General features: G+C 47.5%; 1 protein-coding gene across 2 annotated transcripts in view; it reads right to left on the reverse strand.

The window, feature by feature from the left end:
- MAF (MAF bZIP transcription factor) overlaps positions 1 to 21,103 on the reverse strand; it is a 185,642-nt gene that overhangs the window by 124,979 nt on the left and 39,560 nt on the right. The window lies entirely within an intron of this gene.

Below are 21,103 nucleotides of genomic sequence, written 5' to 3' on the forward strand. Positions count from 1 at the left end.
AGACAAAAGGACAGCAGCAAGGAGGAACAGCTACAGAAGACGAGGCAGTTAATAAACAGAAAGGCTAATGAACCAGAAGTCTTGGTGGAAGAAAGAGGAGCAGCGGCCACATGAGCTGCCAACAAAAAGGGTGTCTGGTGAAGCATTTGCCTCCCTCTATGGCACAAGCTCCACTCCAGACTGGCATGGGAGCTCTGGGCAGTCTGCCAGTTGCCTTCTCGCACCCTGAAGGACTCTGTGGTGGTGCAGCTGACCCCTTGGATCAGAGCGGAATGTCACACCAAGCCCTGGCTTGCTTCTGGAGATGTCCCTACTGGGTCTCTTCAGGAAGGAGCCTGCGTGCACTGAAGCTGCTCTGCAGCTGGGCTAGTGCCCAACGAACGGAGACAACCAGACTATTGCCAAACCACCCCAGGCTCCAAACGGGGACACTGGCATGGACAGCGCTGATGCATAACCCAAGAGAAATAAAGCTACTGTCATTTACCTTAAATTCACTAGTTATCCTTCTGGGGAAAAACTGTAGGGGATTTATAACATAAAAACCATTGAAAACCACCAGAAGTTTTTTGTAACACTCTGCTGTTTTACTAGGTCATATTGTACCTTCAACATTTCCACAAAGTTCAGCTAACGTCAGTCAGATCTCTACTTAACGAACAGTGAAATACACAGTTTGCCCGATGATGACTAAATTACTCGGGAGGAACTACAATTGATAAGACAATGATTTATGGGCCTATTGTTTTCTAGGTTCTTGTAAATAATCCTAATTGGTGTTAATAATTCACCCTCTGCTTTGTATTATCACCAAGCAAAGTACACTTCCTAAAGTAGCTATTTAGGGGCATAATCCTTCTGAAAGGCAAGGCTGCTATTGACTTCAACAGGATCTGGATTAGGGGGCTCAGTCTGAGGAAAGCGACTCTGGAATATGAGCAAAACACATCACACTGGCTGTCCATGTCTGCGCTCAAATGCTGCTTTTCAGTATGCTCATGGCAAATTCAGTGAGTTATAGGAACCTCATGGGCTTCTTGCAGTGACTCTTCAGTCTTTCTCCTGGCTCAAAAATGCACCACACAGGATCTCAATTTCCTGATGCTGTTACCGCCGGTTTGCAGCTCCCACCCGTGTCCCCTTGCAAAGGGCTGGCAGCGTCACACCTGAGAACGGCCGCTCTGGAACCGCGGGCACCTGCGCCAGGACGCGGTGCCTTTCTGTATCCCGTTTTATTGTTAGCCCCGAAAAAGCATCTTGATCTTTTGGCGCTTCACTATTGTCACATCGTACCCTTGTCAGGAGGGAACTGTGGAACTCGAGACCTCCTTGCTTGCTGGTTTTAGGTGTAAGGTTTGGTGGGTTCAGTTTTAGCATACAGATGAGCTTGCTTGACCTTAACAGGTCTGCACTTTAAATAATGCTTAAATAGCATTCTAGAGGGTACAGTCACACGCTACTTGCTTTCGGAAACTACAAGGAAACCAGACAGCTTTTCAATTCATGTATCAAAGAGAAAGAGATTTACACATAAAAAGGGTGAATTATTTTGATTTGTAGTTTTCAAGCCACTACACATTCTCCAGCATAAATGCTCACTTGTCTCTGGTTTCTGATAGTTCATATCAGGTTCGGTGGCCTAGATTTTCAAAAGTGGCAATTTTGGAGGCCAGCATTTCTCAGTGCCAGCCCAAGGTGCCTTAAAGAGACCAAATATTGCTAAGGTACTGCATGTCTTTGGAAAATTGGGCCATTTTAGCATCTCTCAAACTTGACACCCTAAAGTGACAGCACATAAAACCACCAGGGTTGGGTTTGCCAGAGGAATAAAGCTCTTTTCCCCACCACAGCATCCCTTCTGCTGTGCTGTTCACACCGGTCCTCACAGCATCATCCCCCCGCCACCATTGAAGGTCACTGCAGAATCAACATTACCAGTCCTTTCTGACATTCTCAACCACCAAACATCCTACATAACCTATAAAAAGAGCTAATTTCCTTAGCTATTTCATCTTTTAAATAGCTATCAGAGAAGAGTCTCCTACGGCCTGTGTCCGGATAGCTAAAATCTAGCTATATGGTATTTGAGGGAGAGGAGGGGAGAAACCCTATCCCATTATCTGCATTATCCCGTTACCCTTGGATGTCTTCCATGTACTTGGAGGAGCAAAGCCCCATTCTTGAGGCTTCACATTGCAGCCACTGCCTTTTTGGCAGAGGAAGGGTGGATGTGGCTCCTTTCAAAGTCAATCAATGTCACTTCTTTAATCAATCTAGAAGGTCACCACTGTACTTCCATCAAAAAGAGTTGGGTCCGATTCTCGCTGAGTCCTAAATGTTTATGGGGGACTGAGGTTGCAGTGGGTGTTGAAAAAAGTCTTTTCTGGTCCTGACCTCAGCACATCTTCTATTTCTAGGTCCTTTATGAGAGTTTAAGATCAAATAAGCATTGTATCCAGGTCTCTGAGATACAACGATGCAGAAGTATGTATAATGAAACACCAGATTACAAAAGACAGGTTTGTGTTTCCTTATGGCTTTGAGCATAGCTAGTTTTGCTAAAAGGTTCAGAAAGTTGAGGGAGCTTTTGTGAGCAAGCTTACCATGATTTTGAGTTTCACATCATAATCACGTACAAAACTTCATTGTTCAGCTAGGATGGCTGTTAGTGGCCACAGAACAGAAATGTATTGCATTTCAAGGAACTGTGATGAGGAGGGAGGATCAGAGCAAGGCACGCATGAAAACCATTCCAACTTGAAGTCAGGATCCCCTGTATCAAGAAACCTTGAAGCCCCCTGTATCAAGAAACCTATCAATACAAAATACTGAATGTTTTAAGCCAGAAAATTCTTCCACCCCCCCAGGTTAGAGTCATTTCATTACCACTCTGGCAGAGCTGGAACAGCATCCAAAGCCCACTGAAGTCAAGGGTAGAGTTTCCATCGATTCCTGAGGAGCCTGGATGGGATCCTGGACCGCACTGTCACGCTGCAGCAGCACCCGGTGCTGCAGCCACCCACCGGCTCCCCGCCGAGCACTCACCGTGGGTACAATCTGGGTTATTCCAGCACTCACTGGCTGCAATGCTACATAAATACTGTTTTATCAAAATCAGCAATGCTGAATACTGCTCCTCGTTAGTAAATTAGGCCAACTAATGAATACTTTTTCTTAAGAGGATTTGTCTGCTTAAATCAAAGTGTCAAAAATCCTTATTCTGTCAATCAGGCTGGTGCCCCCCTGCACCAGCTGTAGATTAGGGCTGCCTAAAGACACACAGAAAAAGTGAACGAGGGCCTCACAATATCTTTCAACGAGGTACTTAGGCTTCTTTTACAACTGAGAACAATTCACCATAATCTGGTTAGGTAAGGGATCAGCAGTTTCTGTGTACACAAGAAAAAAAGAAGGGAAGAAAGAAATAAAAAAGGAAGGCAGGCGAGAAGGGAGGAAGGAAGAAAGATGGGGAGGAAGACCCTGTGTTTCATTCGCCAATACTTCATGCTGACAAGTCACAAAAACATGAAAACCTTCTCTAAGTTCTTGCCTCCTCTTGACAAAATCATCCAGCTACAAATTAAAATCATCTCCCGACATGCCTGGATCATTTTCTCAGGCAGTTCTGTAACATAAATTGTTGTGTGTACTCAGAAATTATTTTAAACATAAGATATGGAGATTTTCTTTTTCTCTGCAAAACAAAACAGAAATCTGTATCCAAGAGGAATTTCTGGGAAGAACAAATAACTCTCTGGAGCTGGTACCAAAGTAAGTGCCCTAAACAAACCTACAGAAGGAGCATAATGAGGCAATGATTTATTGCATGCTATACAAGTCTCACTGCTGTGCAGCGCGTTGTAAGCACCAGTGAAAGGGAGAGGCAGTCACCATCCAGCCTCCTCCTCCTCACGTGTCTCTGGACATCACCTGCTCTGGGTACACTGGGTGACACTGGAACGGGGCTGCGGCCCCTGAGCTGCACGACTGCTGAATGATCTTTGTCCTGCAACATCTCATCTCGTACTTAAAGCTGCACCATCTCCCCCTGCCTAAAAAAAATGCTAAAATCTATATTCGGATACTCTAAGCTTTGTAAAAATACAACATGTCATTACTGTTGGTCATAGTATTGCTCTATTCGCACAAAAAGGGTTTTCAAGAATGTTTCCATCAGTTGGTAGAATCCTGGATCTTCCAAAGTCAATGGTAAAACTCCCCTTGGCTTCAAAAGGGGCAGCATTTCCCCTATTCCATTTTACATGCATTAGGGGCTAAATACAGACAGCAAATTCTGCACACATCAAATATCTGCAAGAAAATCTTGGTCCTAAAGAATTACAACCAATCAAATGAGGAGCAGAAACATGCGATGCAACTGGTATTGCACCAATCAATACAGATCAACATTAGTCTGATCCTAACTGGCTTGTATTTGCAATTAGATATGCTTATTTTGCAATTTAAAATTCATTTGGGTTCTTGTAAGGGCTGGTGGGTTGCTTACAGTTCTGCCCAAGTTCCTCCCAGTTTCTCCAATTTAAGAACATAAAAAATTCTCCGCAACTAGGAATTAGTCTCCAAATGTGTTTGCTGAGTTATTTATGCTACATAAACAGGAAAAAAATTACCTGCAGACTACTCGTGCTCATCCCCCCCTGTCCCCCACCCCAAAAGGCTAAATCAGTGAAATAAATTAATTGCTATGAATTATTCAGCTTTACCTGTGGCAATGAAAAATAGCAAGAGCATTAGGTTTCTTCTTTGTGTACTAAGCCTCTAATTTATAGAGAATGCATATTAATAAAACACAGGATATTCATCAATATTCAAGTCACTGGCTGCCTGGCTATTTAATCTAAAATTACCAGCCAGCTCAAAACTCTTACTAGTTAATCATGCAATCTAAGCCATTCTGATATTGATGGTTAACATTAATTGCCCAACTGCCATTTATAAAATCCTCTCCTACGTCTTTCCTTTGCCCAGCAGAGAACCCTTTGGCATGTCTAACTCCACGGACAACCCCAAGGCCAGCTCATCTGGGCTGCTCTTCAGCCCAAAACCTTTGTTTCTTTGTTTCCCCATGAAAAGGATGTTGTTTTCTGTTGTGGTTTTGCATTTTGAACATTATCAATAAAAAATGTTCCTCATTGTGATGATCTTTGATAGGTTTCCCTACACCTGCAGATGTTCTGCAGGTGGTGACAAGAAGCCGCTGGTTTTCATTCCACCGTACCGAATACGTTGTCCTTCACAATGGAAGCAAAGGTGTTGAGATCAGGAAGGCCAAAACAACGAGCAGCCTCAGTTGCCAACCATGAACTCTATGAAAAAGCCACTGACATAAAATTTCCTCCCCAAAACCTAAAGCTCCAAAGGGGGTGGCTGGAACACAGCAGTGATACCTTCAGATATCGCCAACATACACTCCATGACTTGCTCTGCATACACCGAGGTAAAACAGGAGAATTTGGGGAACATTTTCATGTGATACAAACTGGCCAAAATTTAAGCTTACACTGCCTAAGGTTATCACACCAGTAAGATGATGTGCTGATGATGCGGATGGCAGGGCAGCTTCCCAAAGCAATGCACCATAATGCCAAACTTGAGCCAATCTTGATATTTATCACCTATAATTTTTCTTCATTCTTCTACTTTTCACTTTTTATTAACTTAAACAGATTAAAGCAAACAAACAAACAAACAAACCCCTCACAAAACCAACCAACCAGAGGAAACCCTTCAGTTGTTCTGACCAAACTGGAATTTTACTGTAAATCAGCCAATCTGCCAAGAACTCGCTGCCCTCACTGAAGCAGAAACTTCAAACTACAAACATACAGATACAGTCACATAAATGCTACTGCATAATAAAGAAAATAATTATTAAAAGCAATATTCCCAACCTTTTTCAAATTATTATACCCTTTCGTTTAAGCTGAGACTAAAGAACCAAAGAAAAATTTTGCAATAAATATGCTTTGACTAAAGAAACTCCCGTTCTCTATATACAGACGTTCCCTGCAACAGAAAGGGAAATTGTCTGAGTTTTATCGTTTTGCCTGTTGGTAATTCAGGGACAACCAACAAAACAGAAGCGTGTCTCCCCACTATGTGACTGGGCAGGTCAGGCACGTGGTGCCGCTTCCACCGCCCCATTGCTCCGCTGCCCCAGCTCCCTCCTGGCCTTGAGACGTACGTCCGGGATCCCACCCGCCACAGCCGTGTCAACAAGAGCTTGAACCTGGATGTTTGCACAGCGCAAACACTACGAGTGCAATAGCGGAGTCTACCCCAATTCATTTCAAAATGCCGGCAAATATTTGTGAACAACGTTTTGTAGCGTTCGTACAGATCCCATTGGTGATTAAACTCAGCTCTTCTGAGCTGCCGAGAGGTACCAACATGCTGACAGCGAGGAGAAAACGATGAGTGCAGAGTGAAACGCGGCCTCGGAACGAGCAAACCCTACATAAACTCTCAGCATGCCTCAGTCATTCTTTGTGGCATAAAAAGTGGCTGGGGCCTTGTCTGAACTGGGTTTTACCTAAGTTAGAAAACCATGCTTAAATTAAATTTAAAGGCCATTCTTCTTAAAAGCACTTCTACAATGCCTTGGCTGGACAGTCTGTTTTTCTAACCAGTGTTTACATAGTTTGACCCATTTTCACTTCTTTGCTTTAACTGAAACTATTAATTAAGCTGTTTAAAAATTAAATGGAGTATATGTCTCCTTTGGACTGAATCTCAGGCTTCATTTAATTGTTGGTTCTTGTGCTGAGTTTGGCTGTGAGGGTGTGTGAATCTCTCTCCATTTGGAAATGAACCCACAATTACAAATATATTTCAGACAGGCTACAAGATTGAGTAAAATGCCGAAGACATGCCCTGCTTTAATTGGTTTAATTGTTTGGACTATATCCCCATGATATTAAAAATTACATCTGCAATAAACATGGTGGCCTGAGCCTGGTGTAACTCAGTGTCAAAGCAGCAGGCACCTTCACATGGCTGAGCTGGTGCTGGACGCATAGAACTAAGCTCGATTTTGTGAGAGTGAAAACATCCGCACATCACGTCTTATGATTTATGTGCCATAATCACGCTGGAGTTTCAAGTGGAAAGAGCATCTAGAAATTCCTGGAAAAGAGTCATCTCTATTTTACCATTTGCAACTAATATAACCCAAGGTTTCTATCGCAGAGGGGCCCAACGTGCACACCAAAGTCTGATTTAGATTTTCCCACCGAACAGCTTTTCTGTATAGAAAACTCATGAAGACAACACCGATCCTCTGCATTTCGGTGTTGATGCTGAAATGATGCTGTGTGTCAAAATTGCGTCAAACAACCGCACTTATTTCCACCAGAAAAATTTGATTATTTCACTCCCATTTACATTACATTTTCTCCCCACTGTAATGCTGACTTGGAAATCCCTTCTGTCTGGACACCTCCGTGTAGACTTTTTCAGCAGGAAGAAAGCTTTCATTTTATTTCATATTTTTTTTTTCTCCTTGATTTGAATGTTCTAATTGGATTGTAGAGATATTGATTGCAAACTCCATGTTTTGCCAGGCTCCTGGAGCAGCACCTTTTCATTTCTCTCTTTTCAACGAATCTTTTGACTCGATAGAAGTGGCTCTAAGGTATTTTTACAAAAGAGGCCAACAGAGCCAGTTCATTTTAAACCCCTCTCTTTAAAGTATCTCATTGCCTTATTATTTCTTAATAAAGGCACTATCCTGCAATGTCACGAAGAATGCTGCAGTTGACTTCATTGGGATCAGGATCGCTCCCTACTGTAATTAGTTCTATATTTCAAAATATTAGAGGTCTTTTTTTTTTTTTTTAATCTGAGAAAAGAAAACATTTTGGGAAAAAAAACTACTTTCAAGGGTGAGTGCTGGTAGCACACTAAAAATAAGTTGCATGCATTCCGGTTGCTATAATTTATGCCTCTAATGAAATCTTCTTCTTCTCATTTACTGCAAATTTTAATGCGAGCTTTTACAGCCATTGATTCAGTGTCTTTAATCTTCCACCAATATTAGAGAGAAGTGGAACTAACTGGGGAAAATCTATCTGGTTCTAACGCACACTCTCTATAAAGTTGTTCAGTTCATCCAAAACTACTTTTTTTTCCCCCCAGTGAGTCAGATAAGATAAAATTAAAATATTCTGAAATACTGTTAATACTATTCAGAGATTAATACACTTGTAATTAATAATATGTTTAAAATATTAAGACGTCTCTGGAGAAATCAAAGGATCCAATGTCAATCACACAGACTACCAGGGATGGGCCGGATCCCACAGCGCCAGGTTCTGATGCTCTTAATTACGTTCAGCGGCAAACCCGACTCCCGGAGCCCAGCGGGTGAAATGGAGCCCCAGCCCAAGGCAGGGAGGGCGCACATCATTGCCAGCCGCTCGCTCAGACGGGACCTGCCGGGCTTTGCATGAGCAAAGGGCTGGGAGCCGGTCCCACGGCGAGAACGGAGCCGAGCGCCCACACGCTGGGTCGCGGCCTCTCCGTCCCCCCGGTGCCGCGGGCCCTGCCGGCGCTGCTCTGCCAGAGCGCCGTGCCAGCTCACCCGAGCTGCTGGGCTCCCTCCCCTGCCCCGAGCTGCTCTCCCTGGCCACGCAGACACCCTTTCTCTGCACGGCCTATTTATAAAACCCCACTTCCACAAACGTGTTTTGGCCGGCATGAGCTAGCTTCACGCCACCAATTACAGCGGCCAAGCTGCACGGCGAGAAGGTGCAGCACCTGAAAGAAATGGGCCAGGGCCAGTAACAACGTGACCCTGAGCAGCTCTAGCAGAGCAGCACATCTGACCGTGCCCTCCAAGTTGGGGAAAAAGCGTACGCTTCTCCCTCATGATCATCGTGTAAATGCTAAAAATATAAAGCATTTCAACCCTGCAGAGAGCTCGACTGTGCCCCGTGGACAGTCCCTTTAAAATCCACGGGTCTATAATGCAGAATGAAATACCGCACCCACTGAAGTGAATGGAAAAACTTTCCTGCCCCGCAGGGTGCCAGGAGTTCCTTCCCAGGGCAGGAAAGTTAAGGACATGTGCAAGACATTGGCAGGACAAGGGACTTATTTTTGGACACCATCTATGCTAGGTATTTCTACTGATCCTGTTAACACTGTACCAGAACATGTGGGAATCATTCATGCATTCACTAATCATGAAACAAAAAAGGAATATTGCCCACGTTCCCTGGATGAGGAACAGGAGCAAAGGTGGGTCTGACCGCCTGGGAGCTGCTCCCACGCACGGGGTCTGGCTGGGACACAGGCGCACCGAGCAACCTGCAGCAGCAGGGCACGGGGACACGGGCCTTGAGCCACCTCCGCTGCCTTTGGCATAACCACGCAGACACCATTGCCACACTCTCTGCATGTGCAGTAACAGCTGAACACCCACCAAACGCCCACCCAGTTTCTGTAACCGCCATGCAGGGATGGGCACTCGCGCATCCCCACGGCACGGTGCCGCCAGACCCGACCCGTGTGCCGCGCATCCCCACGGCACGGTGCCGCCAGACCCGACCCGTGTGCCACGCATCCCCACGGCACGGTGCCGCCAGACTGACCTGTGTGCCGCGCATCCCCACGGCACGGTGCCGCCAGACTGACCTGTGTGCCGCGCATCCCCACGGCACGGTGCCGCCAAACCCAACCTGTGTGCCGTGCATCCCCACGGCACGGTGCCGCCAAACCCAACCTGTGTGCCGTGCATCCCCACGGCACGGTGCCGCCAAACCCAACCTGTGTGCCGCGCATCCCCACGGCACGGTGCCACCAGACTGACCTGTGTGCCGCGCATCCCCACAGCACGGTGCCGCCAGACTGACCTGTGTGCCGCGCATCGCCACGGCACGGTGCCGCCAGACTGACCTGTGTGCCGTGCATCCCCACGGCACGGTGCCACCAGACTGACCTGTGTGCCACGCATCCCCACGGCACGGTGCCGCCAGACTGACCTGTGTGCCACGCATCCCCACGGCACGGTGCCGCCAGACCGAACCTGCGTGCCGCGCATCCCCACGGCACGGTGCCGCCAGACTGACCTGTGTGCCGCGCATCCCCACGGCACGGTGCCGCCAGACCGACCTGTGTGCCGCGCATCCCCACGGCACGGTGCCGCCAGACCGACCTGTGTGCCGCGCATCCCCACGGCACGGTGCCGCCGGACCCGACCTGTGTGCCGCGCACCCTGCCTGCTGCTCGGCACACACGGCTCCACGGCAGCGATGCAGAAGAAGGTTCTCCCAGGAAGACACTGGTTAGTTCACACATTTCCAGGGCTTTATCCAGCAGCCCGTGCCAGCCTCCTGGACAAAAAGCTACTTCCTACAATGGATTCAAATGTTCCCTCTGCACTGGCCAGCGTGGTCTGAGCAGCAGGGCGGTGAGCAGCCTGCACGGCTACGGACACAGCTCGGCACACAAGGTGCACAGCCGTGCACGGCCACCCCCAGCACCCATGCAGGGCACAGGGTAGATTTAGGTGCTACGTGCACGTGCATCTTTTGCCCTCCATCTCGTCTATATCTGGCACAGGAAAGGAGTGTGATCTCATGACAGTGTGAGAAAAAGTCTCTATTTATTCTGTCTGGAAGGGCGTTGCATGCAGTGGAAGCCGCTCAGCCTGCGCCCATGGCGTGGGGTGCTGGCAGAGGAGCCCCAGCGGGTCCCCTCACTGTCAGTGGTCACCCCAGAGCACGGCCAGCAGAAGGAGGCAACAGCTTCACACCCAGCGCTTCAGTGCACAGTCCAGAACCCTAATCCCGCCCGCCAGAAGCCGGTGTGGGATTGGGCAGGCTGGAGCTGCGGGCACACGCTCCCTTCTGCTGACTCGGCCGAGCCCCAGGGCCCCCGGGCCGGCGGGGTAACTTCTGTCAGCACTCTGCGGAAACAACTTAATTGACATATGCTAACACGCTGTTAAACATAACACAGTCATGTTTCAAAAATATGCTAGCTAGTCGGATCAAATGCATTTTTAAACACGCCTGCTTTTATTTATTTTTTTTTCCAAAAAGGAAGAGGTTTTGGTTAACATGTGCTAGTAAAAACATTTGTGAACATGGTAGAGAGCAGGAGACGTGAGAGTTATGGCAAGTGTCCTTTGGCCAAGCACAGTCTGCAGGGAAAAGTTGACTCAACAAACAGGTTTTCTCTGATAATGTTAATTTGTTTACGTTGTCCAGTTCACAAGATTTCAACAAGAACACACAGCAAAATGTTTATGTGCAGCATAATAGCCGTGTAATTCGTCCACCATGTTTATAAATTTGGCCCTAAGGCACTACAGCAATAAACAACATCATGTAATACGATAATGACAGCTCCCCAAAAGAATTACAACTCTTCCTGTCAATACAGGTACACAGAGACATGTCAAAACCATGAGCAGAATTAAAACCAAGAAGCAGTTTTGTGTCTTTAGTGATAATTGTAATACACTCTCCTCAGGGAGAGGGCTACTCTCTTCTACTGAAAGGAAGCCAGTTTCTGACTCTGTCCCACATTTCTTTGTGTCAAGTCCTACTGTTAGAAACACAGAAACCTCTTCTCTTTGCACGTCCTGCTGCTGCGGGCTGGTCCTTCAGGTCTGTTCAGCCTAAGGATTCACCTACAATAGCTTTCTGCTTCTAGTTTGGAGCCAGGATCCTCAATGATATGATCATTTCCAGCAAAGCTGTTCACACCAGCAAGTGTGCCAGAAAGTGTGATTTTGGCTGGTGGACGAAATCGCAAGTGTAAGAGAACACAAAAAGACAAAAGACACCGCTTCCATGCAAATATAACGTGGGACGGCAAATGGAAAACGGCATAGCAAAATCTAGGTCAGTGAAAAGCTTACTGGTATGAAGAGACAATGAGCAGAATTGCCTCTAAATATAACAAATACTTACTCAGGTTTTTACCAAAAGCATCGAGGGTTCTTTAAACAGTATTGCCGGGGCCTGGTTTGTAAATCTGTATGCCTATGGTGCAAAATGAAGTTCAGACTCAAAAATGAAACCATACATCAAATGCTTGGCGATGAACGTACGTGAATATAGGCTGTGATTGCCCTTTGTGCCCGAGTCAGCTTTCACCACAGAGCTGCACGAGGGCTTTGAATCAGGCTTTGGGGATGAAGGGCAGAGCTGAGCCCCATCTCTGCTGCAATCAGAGGGGCTGCAGAGAGCTCGCACTGATACTGCTAAGAGCTGCTATTTCTGTTAGGGTGATTATGGCTTTTTAAGATTTACATAGTATCTGTGTGCAGGATTTAAAGCACAGGAGAAATAAAAAGAAGAGAAAGACAACTATGGAGAAGCAAGGAACGCAGGGGGCACTTCAGAGCAAGCCTGTCGCTACCAAGCCGCCTGGGTCCGGGGGTGCCCAGCTCCCAGCACCGCTGCCAGATGGGACGGCAACCTCTGAGCTCGGGGCTCCCGTGCCAAGGCCTGGCCCCAGGCCCATGGCACCCCATCACAGCCTGGGTGAGATGTGCTGCACCCCATCACAGCCTGGGTGAGATGTGCTGCACCCCATGCAGCTCCCAGCACCGCTGCCAGATGGGACGGCAACCTCTGAGCTCGGGGCTCCTGTCCCAAGGCCTGGCCCCAGGCCCATGGCACCCCATCACAGCTCGGGTGAGATGTGCTGCACCCCATCACAGCCTGGGGGAGATGTGCTGCACCCCATCACAGCCTGGGGGAGATGTGCTGCACCCCATGCGGCGGCCATGCACCTGTGAGACGTGGAAGGGGAAGGAAGGCTGAGCTTGGAGCTTAAAGCAGGTTGGACACATTCTCTCAGCAGTAACTGCTACCAGGAAGAAAAAGGAGGAAAAAGAAAGGAAAAAGCCCAGGTTGAACATTGATTCCGGGCTCCAAGAGGAGGTCAGAGGGCTGCCCTGATCACCCCTGCTCCGGGGCAAATGCTCCCCAGGAGAGGATCCAGTGGAATCTGTAAGGTCCTCTAGACACGTTCTTCCCCAGGGAAGATGCTATTATCCATTTTTTAAAAAGAACGAGCGAGAGAAAAGCCTGCTAGCCTATGAACTTCCTTGATCCGAAGCTCCACAAATTCTTTCCATGGTTTTGGTACAGCACCTTATGTGCAGGGTGGAAGGGGAAGCTATTGAGTGTTGAATTACAGAGGGGAAAAACATCTCAAATTCCTTTCTATTTATACTCACAACTTTTCCAAATCATTATAGACAAATCCCCTAGCCTCAGCTGAACTGCTCACGGGTTACAGGGCCAAAAAAGAGGTGGAGCCCTCATAGCCTGCGCTAAGCTTTTCAGAAACTTGGACAAAGTTCCCAAAAAATGAAAGCAATGAAAATTACCGTGCCAGGCAGAGAAGATTTAACCTCTACAGTGCCCCACAAGCACAGAATTAATATACAAGACAGTAGGAGGTTGCTTTCATAACAGGAAGCATAGGTTGCTTATTTGTGAGAAGTTTTCTGGGACTACCTTCATTGTTAAGCTGAGGCTGACACTGGGTACAGAGAGACAGAAATTTGACAAAAGCATTGAGCGTTTGGGGGTATTTGAGAAAAAAGTCTATTCTGGTAGTCCAGACACTAGGCTGGGACTTGTTAAGTTGTGAACTTGTTAAATTCCTACTCCACCAACGGCTTCCTTCATGACAAGAAACTAAAGCCTATTTCTGCTGGTACGAATTCTCCTTGACACTAACAGACCTTCAAGTTTCAGCTCCTCACCCATCAAATGGTTCAATGCCTGTGGCGCTTCCTGCCACCCAAGCTCCCCTGAACACGACACCTCAGCACAGGTCCAGGTGCGAGTCCTGGAGACGCATCCTTGCATGGTGCTGCATCCCTGCGTGGCGCCGCATCCCTGCGTGGTGCCGCATCCCTGCGTGGCGCCGCATCCCTGCGTGGCGCCGCATCCCTGCGGGGTGCTGCTGCACCCTCTCCTGTAAGCCTGCACTTGGGATGGTTTAAAAACTTAGGTACTTCATTTTTAAAACCCCTTTTACCTCTGTTACAATCAGTAAGGCGGATGAGTTTCAGATTTTAGTTTCCTTGTCATTATTTATGATATTTCCTTGGTTGGCCTATGTTTTATTTGTTTTTTTTAGCCAAAACAGGGAATTAGAAAAGCTAGTTTTTATTTTTGTTTATGGTCTATTTTCACTTCACGGCTTTCAAATTTTAGCAGAGGGCTCTTGGTTTTGGATTTCCAACACTGAATAGGGCAATACAGATATTAAAGCAAGAAATATGCTAATTAGAATGTATAATAAATGCAAAAGTTATGAGAACTCTCTAATCACATGAGAACTGGAGGTTCCCATCTCTACCCTAATTAAAAGCCTCAGTTCTTTATGATTTAGCACAAGGGTCACCAATACAGCTCACAATATGACATGCAAGAACAAAGCACGACGTGCTCCTCTGGAGGGACCCATGACACTTCACATGAGCAACTTTAAGGTATTAAATCACAACCATATATCTTGATTTTCTAAGGACAAGCCAGGAAACACCACCAGCAGAAACAGGAATGTGGACTTAAAGACCGTCTCTTGGCTCCAAGGAGAAGTCACGAGAGCCTCAAGAGGATTTGAATGGGAACACCCCATGGGGTGACCCAGAAGGATGGTTTCTGCCCTCCTGCCTTTCGGGGGAATTGCTAGAAGGTGATGCACAGCCCAATTTCTTCCCAGAACTATCCACTGCCACAACAAGTCTGTGGAGAAGAGAAGCATTGATGGCCAAGGAGCTGGCTGCTCTCCTGCTGCTCCCTGAGGGGGGGTCAGACCCGAGCTCCCGGCCAGGCTCAGGTCAGTGTTGGGGTTCAATGACATGTAGCTACCGTACTCCATTATGTTTACCCACACCCCAGTGCTTTTTGAATATGAACTGCTGAGGTACCCAAAAAGCACCTTAGCCAATCTGCTCTCAGATTTCCAACCAACAGCCCTTGAAAATAGAGTGATGGCTGTATCACCTCCCCTTAAACAAATAAATTTAACATTACTAGAGGTCTGGAGCTTTTTGTGCTGAGCTTCAACCTGCAGCAGTATTTCCTTGCTAGAGAAAAGCAGGCTGGAGTTGGTGACATAACACCAAATATACAGATGGGACCACACTATAATTAGCAAGGGAATGTCATTCCTGCCATCTTTGCTTCATTTGTAACTGTGCCTGTAAGCTCTGGGGAATGGTGTGCATTTCACACAGTCTGCACAAGAATGAGGATTGCCAACTGTCCCAGTTCTGCCGGGATACCCTGGGCCTCTGCCCCGAGGCTGCGGAGATCCCTGCAGAGCGATGTCCCTCCCCAGGCCACCGGCGGGACCCTGCTCCCGGGGCAACGGGAAGGGATCTGTCTGCACTGCGCCAACAGCTCAGCTCCCCCTAAAATACCCCGTGCTCCCCTCCACTGCCCCTTGCTTCTTGACAGGCTCCTTCACACGCACCCAAAAACATCCTTTTGCCTGTCATCGAGCCAAACGTGCAACCTGGACCTAACGACGGCGGCCAACAGCTCTGCTCCCCTCCACACCCCGCTTGCTCCCGGCAGCGAGAGGATTTATTCAGCGCAAACATGGGAATTCTCACCAGCGCTGTGCTTTGCAGCAGGCAACCACTATTTTTAAATCTCCCTATTGGTTCCAGTAAAACACCAAATCAATGGCTAAGGTTTTACTGCTTACTTTAAACGTGCTCAATAATAGAAGTCCAGTTGTCTTCTAAACACGTTGTCATCCTCTGCAGGCACTTAGATGAAAATCTTACTGTCGCTTCTGCTTTGTCTATAGAGTCAAGTGAATGAGTTCATTTTTTCACCAGGCTGCACGAACTGGTGAAACCAGCCAAGGGAACAAACAAACCCATAATGGAATATGCTCCTTGTCTTACACGCAAAGTTCAAACCAGCTTACTCGAGGAGGCTAATTCATCCTATTGAGTCCAAAGAGACCTTGCCTCTGAGGATCTCAAAACATGCTAGGAACATTACACTGAACAGATTTTTAACCCTAGGGATTTTAAACAGCACAGACCACTGTGATCATCTCAGCAGCTCCTCCCTCACGACAAATAAATAATTTCCCTGAGCATTTCTTGCACAAACCCTAAATTTTGAGATGAAGTAGAACATATTTTTCCGGTAAGGATTTTAGCCTTGGTGAAAAACTCCAAACGGTGGCAAATGCGCTACATCCCTGGATAAGATTCCCCAATGTTTCATTCACTTTGCCATAAAAAAGCTCCTGCCCCTTCCCGCAGACCAGGGCTCTGCTCCAGCCCGGCCCCCGAACCTCCGCAGATCTGTAGGGAAATCACTTATTTCCCTGGGATTTCCCCATAAATTTGACAGAGTGCCTCGAGTTTCCCCAAGGAAAGGCACTGCTCAAGTACAAAGCTTAATTATGATTGTTATAATATAGTCATGCCACTAATTCCCACTAAGAACTGCAAATCGCTCCCATTCCGCTCCTCCACCCCCCATGCTTGTCAGTGCCGGTGCACAATTAATTCCCCAAAAAGAATATATTAAATACATGCAGAATCTTTTCTATTCACAGGACATCTATGAGCAGATTGCAGTTCCCCTCAAACATACTTGTGATATGAATGCATTAAGTGATGGATTTCCATACTTTCTTTTTTTTTAAACAGCTTGACAGAATTTATTCAAAATTCAAGTTGTCACTGGCCAAATAAATCTTACAGCATCTTTTCTATGCCTGTGATCAACCAAATTCTTCTACCACATACAAATTTAAAAGTCGTTTTCTATAAAGCTTGCATAGTTGTTTTTAGAAATCATATTGAATGAACTGCTTTTTTTTTCCCAGTTAAATTTAGTCATTTTGAAATCCACAGGAAGCAATCTCAGGGGTATAGAAGGCTGAGGTGAGTTCATTGAAAACCTCAAATGAATTAAAATACATTGAAAATGCCTTGCATTTTTTCCCCGATATAAACCCCAGGGCTGCCACAAGAAATGTACCAGCCTCTCTCAGCCCAGCTGAGCAGCAACAACTGCAGCTTTCCATAAAGCCAGGGGTTCACAAAACCCCCGCCAGAAGGGTTAAAGGATAAATGCAGCTCTGCAGCCACTGCTTAGGGAACATTTGAAGGGCAGTTCAATATCCCGCCTACAAAAATCATCCCCTCTTGCTGTCAGCCCTGCAACCAGAACAAGGAGCTCCGAGAGCTATTCCTGTGATATTAGGCCTGAAAAAAATTACGAGTTGTGATGAAATTAAAGACATCCAAATTTTTAGCCATTCTCTGCTGATAAAGGCGCTATTATTACCATTTACAAAGAAGAAACACAGCCAATTATAAGCTACTTCTGGCACACGCTAGGCCCCGAGTAGAAGATAAGCCAACACAGCAGAGCTTGCAGCTGGAAACCCAGGAACCCGAAAACGAGCTGACTCATGGAAATATCCTCATATAAAATATCGGATGGTTATTTTTCTCTGCCTCCTTTCTGTGTGTCTTAGGAATGATATATGAATCGCCTTATTTACTTTGTCCCATAAAACTTGGGGTTTTTTTATGAAGGCGCTGCCAGCTCCACCAGCAGCAGGCGTGGGAGCAGGGAGCAGAGCGGCTCTTTGGGGCACAGCGGGGACGCGCACCCCGCAACGCCAACCGCACAGCAGCCACCTTCCGCTGAGCTCATCCTGCCCCAGAGAACCAGCCAGCTCCCCGGCCTGCCCCAGAGAACCAGCCAGCTCCCCGTCCTGCCCCAGAGAACCAGCCAGCTCCCCGTCCTGCCCCAGAGAACCAGCCAGCTCCCCGTCCTGCCCCAGAGAACCAGCCAGCTCCCCGTCCTGCCCCAGAGAACCAGCCAGCTCCCCGTCCTGCCCCAGAGAACCAGCCAGCTCCCCGTCCTGCCCCAGAGAACCAGCCAGCTCCCCGTCCTGCCCCAGAGAACCAGCCAGCTCCCCGTCCTGCCCCAGAGAACCAGCCAGCTCCCCAGCCTGCCCCAGAGAACCAGCCAGCTCCCCAGCCTGCCCCAGAGAACCAGCCAGCTCCCCAGCCTGCCCCAGAGAACCAGCCAGCTCCCCGTCCTGCCCCAGAGAACCAGCCAGCTCCCCGTCCTGCCCCAGAGAACCAGCCAGCTCCCCGTCCTGCCCCAGAGAACCAGCCAGCTCCCCGTCCTGCCCCAGAGAACCAGCCAGCTCCCCGTCCTGCCCCAGAGAACCAGCCAGCTCCCCGTCCTGCCCCAGAGAACCAGCCAGCTCCCCGTCCTGCCCCAGAGAACCAGCCAGCTCCCCGTCCTGCCCCAGAGAACCAGCCAGCTCCCCACCCTGCCCCAGAGAACCAGCCAGCTCCCCAGCCTGCCCCAGAGAACCAGCCAGCTCCCCGTCCTGCCCCAGCGCACCACGACCAGGAGGCCGCCCGCGCTGGCGCTGCACTGCGCAGAATCAGTGCAAAATGAGCTCCGCTGAATTTATGCTCCTACCGGGAGACAAACTGTGAGCAGAAGTGATCTCCTCTGGTTATGCCCTGTGCTGCCTGCCCCAAAGCCCAGTCCCTCCACTCCCGCTCCTCCCCAGCCGGCAGGGGATGCACTGCCCATGGGACAGCACCAGCATGGACAAAGACTGAATTTACCTGCTGCAGACACCGACGGGAGCTTTATCTTTCAGTTGCTTCGTGAATGTTTGAGATGTCCTTCCCCACTCCAACCCACTTGCAAGGAGCTCATATGTCATTAGGGGAGGATTGGGTCCAGGTGGGTGGGTGGGGGGATGCTATATGCCTCATTTCCTTGGGAAACAAGGTTAAAAAACCCTGCCCTCCCCCCTGTTATACTGCACTATTGAATTAAGGATGGTGAATGCTCATTATGAATATAATTAAAAGCAACAGCCTCATCTAACAAGCTATTTTTATCTGCTCCTCACCTAGACAAGCAGCAGAAGGAATTAAAATCTGAAGGGAAGAGCCAGAGTCAGGGTCAAGCGGCGGAGTTTGCTCTCCACCGCTTCAGAGCACACTGAAGATTTCAGAAAGGCAACCTCCCTTAAGAACTATTGGCCAAAAAAGACATGATTTGGATGCTTTTTTTGTGAGAAACCCCTGTCGAACACCCACAAGGGCACAGCTTGGGAGAGTATTTCCATGTTACGAGGGAAGGAGGCATGAGCTGTGCAGCGTTTCTTGCACCAGCTGCCAGCCCCGTGGCAGCAGGGTAGGTAATTAAAAAGGACATCGTGTAACAGATAAATGCAGGATAGCAAGTAGTCGTTACTTGATATATAGTATATCATCTATTATTAGAGGCTAATAATTCTCCAACCCATTCACGTTAGTCTTTTGTCCACGTAGCTCGCCGTTTCGCACACTCTAAATTCCTCAACGTAAAATTTACTCGATGTTACAACTCCCATCTAGCCCTGAATTTCTGTGCATTTCCCTGCAGTATATCATGTAGCTGGGTAAAAGCTCAACACTAAATCCTGTGCAAAAGGAAGAAAGAGCCAACAAAACTCCATGTTTCCACTTTCCTGCCAGAAAAAAAATGGCATAGTGCATATTTTTCTCAGCTGTAATTTTAACATTTCTTTCCATCTTTAGAATGCTGCAATTCTAAGATGTTCAGCTGTACTTTTCACAGCACTCAATAATGCAGTTTTGCCTGATATTTTTGCTCTTGTTCAAATAACCTGTATTTTAAATACATTTATATATACATTTTAGAAAAACAAAAAATCATTTTGAAGGGATCTAGAGAAAGTGCTATTGTGTTCAATGCCAGGGAGCAAAATCCTCCAGTCATGTAAATGATCGTTTCCCAATCTGCTCTGCAGGATCCTAATTTGGAAAGTGTATCATAGCAAACAGAGCTGAATTTATAAAGGATTCTTTACACATTTAAAACATTCATGTAACTTCGAGTGTCAATCTCCATCAGCTGTCCTAGATCACTCCAAGGAAGAAAAGTAGAATTCATTTGTTAGGAACTTTATTTCTTTGCCCCTAACTCGATGCTATTTTTTTCCTAATTTCTTCTACATTACATTACTTCCATTTAATTTACATTCTTTTATTTCATTTCCAAAGCCCAGTCTAAAAGCTTAACTTATACTACAAAGGAAGCCAAGTCACTCCAAATCCCCAACTCCAGTGTCTCCAGAAGGTTTACAAGTCAGAATAGCACTGATAAAAAAGCCACATGGGATGAAGCAATAATACAACGTTTGCCTGCAGGATCTCTGCTGATGAGCAACTATAGCGGGACTCAGCTGCGGAGGGTTTACAGCTAGAAACTGTAGTATCTGCACCAAAAATGAAACCAGATCTCGGCTGCTGTCCTTTTGCACGTTGTTTCCAGCGCGACACTCTGCTGGGAGACAGAAAACACCTGCGGTGGGTTATCCAAAGCCGACACTTGGTGTGAAGCCGCCGTGCTGCGGGCAAGGAGCCGCGCGGAACAGGGAGGGAGGACACAGTCTGCAAACCAGCAGAGGTGGGAGCGGAGGGAGCGAAGGGACCTCCCGCAGCTGCACCTGCCCGTCGCCGCACAGAGACCCCGCAGGACACAACCCAGATGCAAAGGAGAGTGGAATAGTGGGGTCCGGAACCGAAACAGCCAGGGAGAACCCTCTCATAGGGATTATGAAGCATTCCAGATTCAAACCATGTGATGTATTTTTCATGTTGTTTGTCTTGTTTACATATCCTTCATATAAAAGCAGGATTTTGTCCACCAAAGGCTACTAAAACCTACGTGCAATTTTGCAGTACTGTGCTGTTCATTTCTGCCCGTCAGCAACATCGCGTGTGTGCTCATTTGAATCCCATTCCCCACAGTTTCGCCCAGAATTGGCACCAGCCGCCCTCTCCTATAGACGGACTTTGTGTGCTGCACTAGCGCTGTTGCACTCCAGGGATTGCTGCAGTTTGGTTCTGGAAGATTTGCTTCAGGCTCCCTACAAGAGTACAAGCATTTGGGGTCCTTTCGTTGTTTTAGGGGGGGAATAAACACTGTATGTTAGGACTCAGAACACAAATACAAAGGTTCCCACAGTGAGGGGCTCGGCTCCGGCTCGTGGAAAGAGGCAGGGAAGGCTGAAC

This window comes from Streptopelia decaocto, assembly GCF_964273445.1.
Source record: "Streptopelia decaocto genome assembly, chromosome: 11".
Taxonomy (NCBI): domain Eukaryota; kingdom Metazoa; phylum Chordata; class Aves; order Columbiformes; family Columbidae; genus Streptopelia; species Streptopelia decaocto.